Source organism: Cryptomeria japonica, chromosome 6 (assembly GCF_030272615.1).
Source record: "Cryptomeria japonica chromosome 6, Sugi_1.0, whole genome shotgun sequence".
Taxonomy (NCBI): domain Eukaryota; kingdom Viridiplantae; phylum Streptophyta; class Pinopsida; order Cupressales; family Cupressaceae; genus Cryptomeria; species Cryptomeria japonica.
Genome location: NC_081410.1, coordinates 586378084 through 586389305, shown reverse-complemented (window position 1 = coordinate 586389305; position 11222 = coordinate 586378084).

Here is an 11222-nt window from a genome sequence, read left to right as displayed (position 1 = left end):
AATACCTGTTGATCTTTAACTACTTCAATAGTTGGAAAATCCTTTAACCGGGTAGCTTTAACCAGCTTGTTGTAAATCCTTTAATAGGGTGACTCAAAGCCATTGAGTTCATAAAATCCTCTAACAAGGTAACCTCTGAACAGGGTTTAACCCTTAACCGGGTATTCTAGCCATTCCTTAACCAGGTGATCCCTAACAGGATCGGTTCCTAACAGAATCTGTTGTAACAGTCTCTAACCAGACTTGGCTCCTAACAGAGTGGACTTCTAAAGAGTTCAAAAATAGCTTGTGGGTATTCATCCCCATCGTGGTTTTTCCCAGTTGGGTTTCCAAGTGAAAAATATGTGTGTCATGTGTGATGCCTCTTTCATGTGATGCTCTGTTATTTTCTATCAAGCGGTGAATCATGTTATGCTAGTAAATTATTGTATCTTTGATGATAGATTATCTATTTATGAATAAGGATAAAGTGGAAATGAGGGAGTAGGTTGTATGGAAAGCTAAGTGTTTCCAGTTTATGTCTTTCCCAGTAGCATTGTGTTTAACTGGTAGTAATCTGGTTTAGACCGGTGTTATTGATTGCCAGTCAAGTTCACTATTTGCAGTCAAACCGGTTCGGGAAAAGATTTTGTGCCTGTATTGATTCACCCCCCTCTCAGTACTAGTTTGGTACTCACCATTCATCATTGAGTTATCAACTAACAAATTTCATCCACCGTCATCCCATTTTCCAAGGCAGGAGCAGCTGACACCTTCAGTTCACTTTTTGGACTTGACGGGATACAATACACAAGGACCACTAGGAGCAGTCTCAAGGTAATCCAAGGCCATGAGACAGGGTTCCAAAGTCTCGGTTCTAAAGTGTCTAGTTTGAGTCATATGTTTAGAACTCAAGTCTAGGATCCAATAACATGTCTAGGTAAATGAGAAAGCCATAATGTCAATTTCCAGAGCAATTATAACGAGTATTGTGTCAAATTTCTTGCAAAATTTGAAGAATTGACATATATTTTATATTGTGGCAGAGATAAATTTTGAATCAATGAAATATAATTCAAGTTTTTTTCTCTCCACTGTGTGATTCTATTATCTTTTGAATGGAATTGAATCAAAGATTTGTTTCATTCTTTGCATTGTTGTGTTGTATGTAGTTTATGTTTATGCTTTGATTAAAGGAGTCAATTAAATTGCTTAAACATTCTAGATATGTTGTAAGACAACATTTTCTTAGATCTACAAGCTATTTTTCAAATTCAGTCACAATACATCATGTATTTCATGAATTCAAGTCCCAATGGAGTAACACACTGATCTTATCTTAATTCAAGGTGTTGCAGTTAATTTTTGTATCTCATTTTGTTTGTCCTTGTTACAAATTTGATGAAAATACTTGAATTATGTTTGAGTACATATTTTGTTAGTCTCTTGTTTACATGTATTTATTAAATGAAAATTAACAAATGTGCAAAAAATGACTCTTTATTGTTGATGAATAACGATGAACTCTTTATAGCAATGTAGAACGCTTACGCATCATTAGATAATTGTGATAATAACATTCTATTAATAGCTACTTTCCATGAATACTAGATTCTAATCATGATGGTCCAAGACCCAATGCCTACTTTACTGCAGTATTGATGAATAACGATGAACTCTTTATAGCAATATAGATTCCTTAGACATCATTAGATAACATTGATGATAACATTCTAATAATAGCCACTTGCCATGAATACTAGATTCTAATCGTGATGGGCCAAGACCCAATTGTTAGGGGTCCCACAAATACTGATAGGGGGGGTGAATCAATATCTAATCGATAATAAGAATTTCTTAAGTTAAAACATACAGAACATAATATAACAGTGTACTGGTATGCAAGAAATAATGCAATAAATAGAATCAAGAACATCCACATGAAAGTACACCATAAGACAAGATGTTTAACGAGGAAATCCAGTGTGCAAAAAACCTCGGTGGGATTTGTGACCCACAATATTCACTCACTGGCCAATAAGAGAATATTACTTACAATATGGGCTTGCACATGCAGGAAGGCCAACTGCCTAGAGCTCACTACTCAATGGGAAGTCACACTGACTTACAATAAGGATTATACTATTCCAATGACTTGTACTGCTTTACAATAGTATCTTCAATGCTAGATTCAGTACCGGTTTCTGCTCCGTTCTTTACATATACCCTTGACCTATATTTTGCACATTAGGTCTACCTAATATTTTCCTTTATGCTTGTACATCCCTTCTACAAATGTCTACAATGATCTCCTTTATATATAAGAGTCATTTTACAATTTTCCAAGTCGGCTTACAATAATAAACAAAATATTACATAACAAAAATCCTGTCAGCCTCTGTGCCGGTATACATCTTTTCTTCTATGCCGGTGTCAGTGTCCTGAGTGATCTGCTGATGCTGATGCACTATCTTGTTGGTGTAATGCTTTGCCGGTATAATGTCTTGCCGGTGCCATAGGATTGCAAGGTTGCCATCAATGAAAAAACCTTCAATCACATACAATGTCTCATTGGAGTGTGCATATGCCAACAATCTCCCCCTTTGGCATTGATGGCAACACTCATGAGAAATTTCAAAAAGTATCCAAAAATGTGTAATCCAAAAATGTTACCAAAAAGAATGTTTACCAAAAATGTGAGAGCTCCCCCTGAGCATATGATTCTTGTGTTTTGAATATTTTCTCATCCCACTACTTCCCCTTTGGCATCAATGACAAAGGTTGTCAAGATGTTAGTAGAGTTTGTAGGTTCATCTATCCATAACCTCAACCTTGTTGCTGGGTAGTTATTATCTGAAAAAGATCTCCTGAAATTAAATTTAGACTATCCATAAACTTCTTACTATCTTTTATTGCTATCTCAGTTCTCTTCACTGTACTGGTGAGATGCTGCAAATGCTCTGCTGGTGTTTTTCTTCCCTGTGTTAGTGCCTCAGAAATTTCCTTCCACAAAGATGCTAAAGAGTCCAATGTTGGACTCAGTTTAGATCTCAAATGTTTTGCCTTGTTTATTATTCTTTCTTTTTCCCTTTCCAATTTGACTAATTCTTCCTCAAAATTTGCTAACTTCTCTTCAAAAACTGATAATGAATCAGGTGAGTTGACAAAGTTGTCTGCATGTTTATTTATCTCATCCTGTGCCTTGCTTATTTTCTTGTCAATATCTATAGTCAAAAAGTTTTTTTTACATGTATCTTTATACAGATTTTTGTATTCTTTCAACAAACTACATAGTTCCGGTAAAAGTGTGTCAAAATCTCTGTTACACTTCTTTATTTCCTCATCAAAGAATTTATGTTTTTCAATTTCTACCTTATCCTTTACAGATTATTCCTTTATTTTCTCAATGTTTTCAGAAATATATTTACACAATGTATCCAATTTTCCTAAAGAATCTTTATTATCTATATTATAGTTGGGAGCTATTACCTTCAAAATTGGTATAGAATCATCAATTGCCTTATAAGCCCTTGAGCTGCAGTCAGTTATTTTCTTGATAGAATCAAGTAATACCTTAGTCACATTTGTTGACTTGATTGTTGATGATGATCCAACAATTTGAGTACCGGTGGAAGTAACCATGCTTCTATTGACCTCTGGTAGGTCAGTTTGTGTTTGCATTTCTTTTAGCACTGGTTTTCCTACTTCACTAGTTACCAGTGGCACTGTTTCCTTATGTACCTGTTGTTCCGGAGCCTTTAGCTCTATTGGTTTCTTTGTATGTTGTGTTGTCTTTGTTTGTGACTCAGTCTCTACCTTTTTCTCTATATCTTCTGCCAGTTTCTCTGTTTCCCCTGCTACAGGAGGCTCATTTACCATATCTAACTTATTAGTTGTATCTTTATCTACTATTATGTTGATCTTCTGAGTATCAACATTTACAGTATATAGGACTTCAGAATTAGGATTGTTATCCTCTACATCCATACTTTCTGCTGGCGGTTGATCTTCAGTAGTTGTTATTTTCACTGGTGGGGGTAGGTTGTCTTTAACTTTGATGCTTGGTGGTCCACCAACTTTGCCTTTCCCTTTGTCTTTGTCTTTCCGATATACTTTTATAGGTTTAGGGTTCCTGTACTCTTCTTGTTTTTCTTTGTCAACCAGGAATATATCCCATCCATCTTTTGTTTCCTCTGTCACTTCATTAACTCTTCCTGCCATTAGTGAAATATGTCGGTGTGCAGTAGAGAATACTGACCAGTTTGCTTGAGCAATCAAATCATCAATTTCCTTTGGAGAGTTTACCAGATATACAGCAAGTAGCTTCTCTATTTTTATTTTCTTATCTAATTCTATTACTGCTTGCCTTCTGGCCTCAAGTCTTTTGAATAAATCATCAGGAATTTCATTTGCTACTTCCATCAAAAATTTCTTGTACATGTCCATATGCAATATAACACTATTCTCAACTTGCTCTTTCTCATCGGCAGTTAGAGTGTCATAAATTTTCTCTATGTTTTTCATTTTTCCTTCCTTTGTGATTTCATTTAGCAATATATCAAGAGATGCCAAGTCTCTATTTGTCCTTTTCTTTTTCTTTGGTGTCAGCTTCTTCTTTGGTGTGGCCTTTCTAACTGGAGATCTCACTGCTTGTTGCTTTTGCCTTGTTCTTCTAGGTGAAGGAGTGGTTGCCGATGAAGGTTCTCTTTTTCTAACAACTCTTTTAAAAGTTGTTGGCATGTCACCTTCCAAAGAAGTACCTACCGGTGATAGGTGAGTTTCAGGTTGTGGAGCTGCCAACTCATCCTCTGTTATGCCGGTTTTCTTTAATACATCTTCCTTAATGGCTTTTGCTTGTCTGGATCCTTTCCTTACAAATGCCTCAACCTTCTTTACTCTTTTCTTTGATTGTATTTGGCTTTCTATAGTCTCAACACTACCAAATACTTCTTCCTTAGGTTCATTGGGGGCTTCCAGAAGTGCTTTAGCATATGTTTCAACTATGTGGTCATCTGTTTCATAGCCCATCTCGGTTACCCATATTGTCCTTGGGATGACCGCTTCCATCCAGATTTCATCTTTCTTAATAACAAAGCATATATCATCTTTGTATTTGTCTACTATTTTCTGAGATAACCTTATTCTTTTCTTCATTTTGGTCTTTAATGCTTGGAAAAAGTCATGAATATTATTCTCCTTGTTCTCACCCATGGTATTGAACAATTCAGTCAATTGTTTTCCTACCGGTATTTCATATCCAAGTTCTTTATAACCTATACCGGGAACTTGTTTTGTTATGTGTAGCATTAGGCATACTAATAGATTTCCAAATCTGAAAGTTCCTTTCTTGTCCTTCTTGATTTTTCCAAGGTTGTCAATTAGTTCATCCTTTAACCATTCACATATGTCAATTTTTGCATTGTTTGTTACCATATCATAAGCACTCTTAATGCATAAACTTGAGACTGAGTTAAGTCTATTAGCATGAGTGGCTTTATAACCCAATATCATACTTATGAATCTCACATTGATATCTTTTACATAATTAACCCTTAGAGATCTCTTGTCGAATGTTGCACCAGTTAGTTTTGTAACTAGGTCATTTGGAACCTTCCTAGTTTTATCTGGTCTTTTATCAGTGATCGGTAACCCTGTGACAGCTTTCACATCTTCCTTGGTGATCTTATGGATTGCATCTAACCAGAATGCTAATCACATCCTTTGGAAATTCAAGAATGCTAAGGATTTCTATGAATCCTAGGGTTTCAATAATCTTGTGTTCATCTTTAATATTGTCGGTATCATCACATATTATGGTTTTATACACGGTTTTGATTTCCTCATCTCCTAACTCTTCAATGTTGCAGTGGATGTACATTCTGGGGTCTTCAGCATATACAACTCCTTTAGGGATTTGAGAAAAAGAACCTAAGGTATCATCCTTCTTTTCAATTGCAGAGGTGGATGCCATGATTAAATACCTTTTACTGCCTTGGGTGGATGATTGCTTGGAGTGTGCTTGCTTCTGCTCGAAATGCTTTAGCTCAGAATCTTTGCGCTCTCTGAAAATTTGAAATCATGGTGAAATGAAATGGAGCCAAAACCTTACTTTTATAATGTCTTTTTGCCATCTACCACATTTATTGCATGTCGGTTAAGTATTCACTTAACATTGTCTGCCAGTAATAAGTAATTTTCAACTTCTTATCTCTAACCGAGGGAATAATTAGCACATGTATCAATAGATTGCCAAACCCTCAAGGAAATTTTCTTCAATTAGATGAAGAACTTCCTGCCGGTGGAGCACTACTCCGTCCTGCCAGTGAAGCATCACCCTGTCCTACTGTTGAAGCATTGGTTGGTTCTACCGGTGGAGAATTATTCCCTATATTTAGATCAACTTTTCTAATCCATTGCTTTGAGAATTCTTGCTTAACCTCTTCAACTTTTTCTTTACCTTTCAAGCTAGCACTTTTGTTGTCTACTAGTGTTCCTTTACTTCTACAAAATTTAGCAATATGCCCAATCTTGTTACATGCATAACAAGTTACATTATTCTTTTGAATAGCTTTCCCATAACCTATGCCGGTTTGTGTTTTGCATTGATTTGATAAATGTCCAAATCTTCCACAAACATAACATCTCACATTCATTCTGTAGTTTACAGAGTTGTGACCAACTTTGTTGCATTTTGAACATTGATCAGTGGGTGTGTTGATATTCTGATAATTCCTAGATCTACATTCATTTGCTCTATGACCATACTTATTACAGTTAAAGCATTTTCCATTGAATTTATAAGCATTAGGTTGTCTTACCGGTTTGCTGTGATCCTGAGTATTTGCAGTACCAGAGCTTTCACCAACTTCAAAGCCAATTCCAGAAGTGTCACCTTTAGGTTTTTGATTCTTCAGCAAGGTACCAAGTTCCTTTGAGCTTTTCTTGAATTTTTCTTTGTGTTGATTTGCAGTTTCCAGTTCTCTTTCCAAGATTTCTTTTTGTCTCATCAGTTCATTTGAGTCATTCTGAGTATGCATCAAATCTATCTTCAACATGTCATTTTCATAGCTAAGCCTTGTGTTCTCATTTTCTGCATCACTTAGTCTTCTAGTCAATTCTTCTTCATTCTTCTTCCTATCCTCAATCTCTTTGCAAAATCTCATAGTCATATCCTACATTTCATTTTTTGTTGTCATGATCTCTTGTTTCAACTTGCTTATCATATCATTAAGTGATTCCTTTTCATCATTCTCATTTTGTAATTTTTCACAAAGTTCTCTTCTCTTATTTCTTGCAACAATAAAATTTTCTTGAAGTGCCTAAATGATATCATGAGCAACTCTTAAATCATCTTCTAATTTGATATTTTTCAATTTCTCTGCATCATAGTCTGTAAGAGCTCCTTCAAGTTGCTTCATCAGATTTTCCATCTTTACCGGTGTCAAGATCTTCCTCAAGCTGTTAGGCTTCTGAAAATAGAGGACTAGGCTCTGATACCAATTGTTAGGGGTCCCATAGATACTGAGAGGGGGGGAGGGAGTGAATCAATATCTAACCGGTAATAAGAATTTCTTAAGTTAAAACATATAGAACATAATATAACAGTGTACCAGTATGAAAGAAATAATGCAATAAATAGAATCAAGAACATCCACATGAAAAGTAGACCATAACACAAGATGTTTAACAAGGACACCCGGTGTGGGAAAAACCTCAGTGGGATTTGTGACCCACAATATTCACTCACTGGCCAATAAGAGAATATTACTTACAATATGGGCCTACACATGTAGGAAGGCCAATTGCCTAGAGCTCACTACTCAATGGGAAGTCACACTGACTTACAATAAGGATTATACTAATCCAATGACTTGTATTGCTTTACAATAGCATCTTCAATGCCAGATTTAGTACTGGTTTCTTCTCTATTATTTACATATACCCTTGACCTATATTTCGCACATTAGGTCTACCTAATATTTTCCTTTATGCTTCTACATCCCTTCTACAAATGTCTACAATGATCTCCTTTATATATAAGAGTCATTTTACAATTTTCCAAGTTGGCTTACAATAATAAACAAAATATTACATAACAAAAATCATGTCAGCCTCTGTGCCGATATACATCTTTTCTTCTGTGTCGGTGCCAGTGTCCTGAGTGATCTGCTGATGCTGGTGCACTATCTTGTCGGTGTAATGCTTTGCCGGTATAATTTCTTGCCGGTGCCATAGGATTGCAAGGTTGCCATCAATGAAAAAACCTTCAATCACATTCAATGTCTCATTGGAGTGTGCATATGCCAACACCAATGCCTACTTTACTACAGTGTTGTTGAATAATGATGAACTCTTTATAGAAATATAGAATGCTTAATGTTTTGTCACACTAAGAAAATTTCAATATTGATAATTGAAATACATAACCAGTGAATACATAAATGAAATTATAAGAATAATTTGATAACAAAACCTGAGAATACATAAAAAAAAATTTATTTTATATTAATATATTCCATTTCATGCATTCTTTCCAAATAGTAACAATATACAGAGGACTATTTCCAAAACCTTTGTTATAAAAAAACCCCTAAAGCTAAATTATAGTCTATAACACAGGAGTAATCTAACTGAGTACTAGTATACCAATAACAAAAAATAAATAAATGTAGAACAAGACCAGATGCAGATAGTGGTTTAGTGCCCCATTCTTCAAGCAATTTAGGCCCGCTAGCGCCTTGGCGTTGTTGCATTCACAACCTCTCATTCTATGTGGGCGAGCCTGGCCCTAAATTTATTAGCAAGGAGGATGACATGCCATTCCTCTCCGCAGTTGGCAAGGGCTTCCCCTCTTGCGACATCCCTTATGTCTCGCCGGTCTTGAAAAATCCACTCCTCTCTACTCCCCAGCTCCAGTTGTCCAACAATCTCCTCAACATCTTGTTCGTTGACTTCAAATTTGTCAAGAAACCCTTCACCGATTAGATAGTACTAGTGGCAATCATCCCATTCAAGTTCCTTTATTTTGGCCAAACAAAGGAGAAAATTGATGTTCATGCATATGTTATCCCTTCGACCCTATAGCAACTCCAATTGTTCAGTATACATAATTGGGTGTTTTACCACCTAAGGTCCCCCATAGTAGTATTTGTTTGGTAGGGGAGTGATGAGTGCCCCAAGTGCCCCATCCACATTTCAAGCATAAAATCAATGCCCATCAGATACTTATGCTTAAACAACATATGGGTGAGCTTCTTTGGCCATTCTTTGGAAACCCCTACATATAAGAGCATAACTAAGAAACAGACAAGATGCCAGAGCTAACCATGTTCCTATTACAAGTTAGTAAAAACTCCAGACCTAGCACTTGATTCACTGGATGTATAATGTATATGTGGTCATTCTACAATACACCACTTAACCGCTTATAAGTTAATTCTCACATAAATGATCCCCATGATTTCATCAAATTCAGCTTGACAGGCATGTCGTTTTCTCCCAACTAAGATAGTGAAAACTCACTAGTGCAACTGAGCATTTCCAACACTCTTATATTTGAAGTGTATAGTTAGATTGGAGACACTTGAACCTCAATATCCAATTTATAGGCAAACAATAAATTTGTTGGTGCCAGTGGGGTGGGTGGTCCGAACAATAACCCAATGGGAAAGTTGGTAGGAGGAAGATGCACTTAATAAATCAGGATCATAAATAATTAATAAATGAAAACAATAACGAAGAAGAGTACCAGTAACAATGTATTGAATAAATTTTGATAAACACAACCATTAATTGATTTTTTTTTAATTAGTAAATAGTTGGATAGGCCAGCACCTCTATTACTTTCAAAAAAGGAGGGAGGTACATATTGATGGTGCCTATAGAACGTTTACCACCCATATATTAGAAAACCATAGATCATTTCCAAAATTTCAAAAAAGACCACTACCTCCCAATCCTACCATATCTGTCTATTCCGCTATTACATATTACCATAGGTAAAACTAAAAGTAAAACAACAAATATCAACACAAATAAACAAAACTTTGTCACACCCTTAGCCCGAATCCTCCTCCAAGTCTACCTCATTCTTTCACATTTCCGGCGTAGCCAGGGCATATGCTACCACAAGGCACTCTGCATTGTATCCCATATGAGTAGGGCCTTCCACAATCTCCATAATATCTCTATCTTCATTCGAGTACCACAACTCCCCTGTTCCTAGCTCCCAGTCATTCCTATCTAGCTCCACCCCCTACTTGTCAACCCCAATGTCCTCTTGCCCCACCAACCCTTCTAAGGTGACATAGTCTTTTATATTGAAAGGGTGGTATGATGCAAGACCTACAGAGATGTAGAGAAGGAACGTCGGACTTCAATTACGCTCTACAAAGGTTTCTCTAAATTGTTTTGGTTCCAGAGTCTGCACGAGCCCATATTTTTTCACGTTCATGCGCTCGGTCCAATAATAGAAACTAGCCAAGGGTATCAATATTATCCAACACTTCCTTTATTCCACCCAAGGAGTGTTGAAACACCATCTAACACATTTTCTTCATGCGCGGCTTGAATATTCCCAGATGAATCCCTATAGCCAAATACATTGTCGGGATATTAGAATTTACCTGATAGCGATACCTAGCACACAAAAATTTCATCCCCAACACTCTCTTCACTACATGCAAGACCAAGGGATGACCATACTCCATGACCTGCCCAAGCCTATTGTCTGAAATTTCTCCCAAAAGTGCCATTTGTTGTTTTGTATCTTGTAGGATAATTGGAGTATCCATACGCACAACTAAGAGAGAAAGCCTACAATCTTCTTCAAACTTGTGCTCAAAAAGGATGCAAAAAGACATTTATAGAAAAACCCAATGGATGATTGTTGGCTGTATTAGCCTTAATTAGGCTTGGACTCTAAGTCTCTTCCACATTTTTCAATGAGTGCGAACTCATGACATATGAATGCTAGTACAATTTCCAATTCTTTAATCAGGATATGTGTCATCTCCATCTCACCTCTACAGTTGGTTTGTATCCTTCAATATCACATGAATCACTATAGCTACGGGGTGGAAATTCTCTTTGCTCTATTTGTTCTTTTTCTTTTCGAGGTGTGTGATGTAGAAAGGTCATGAGGATAACTAGTCAATTCCTACTCAAAGGCTCAATGTTACAATTTCCTATGCATAATGAAAGAATCAATGGATTTATCCCTCACCATAATATTTTGGGAGCAT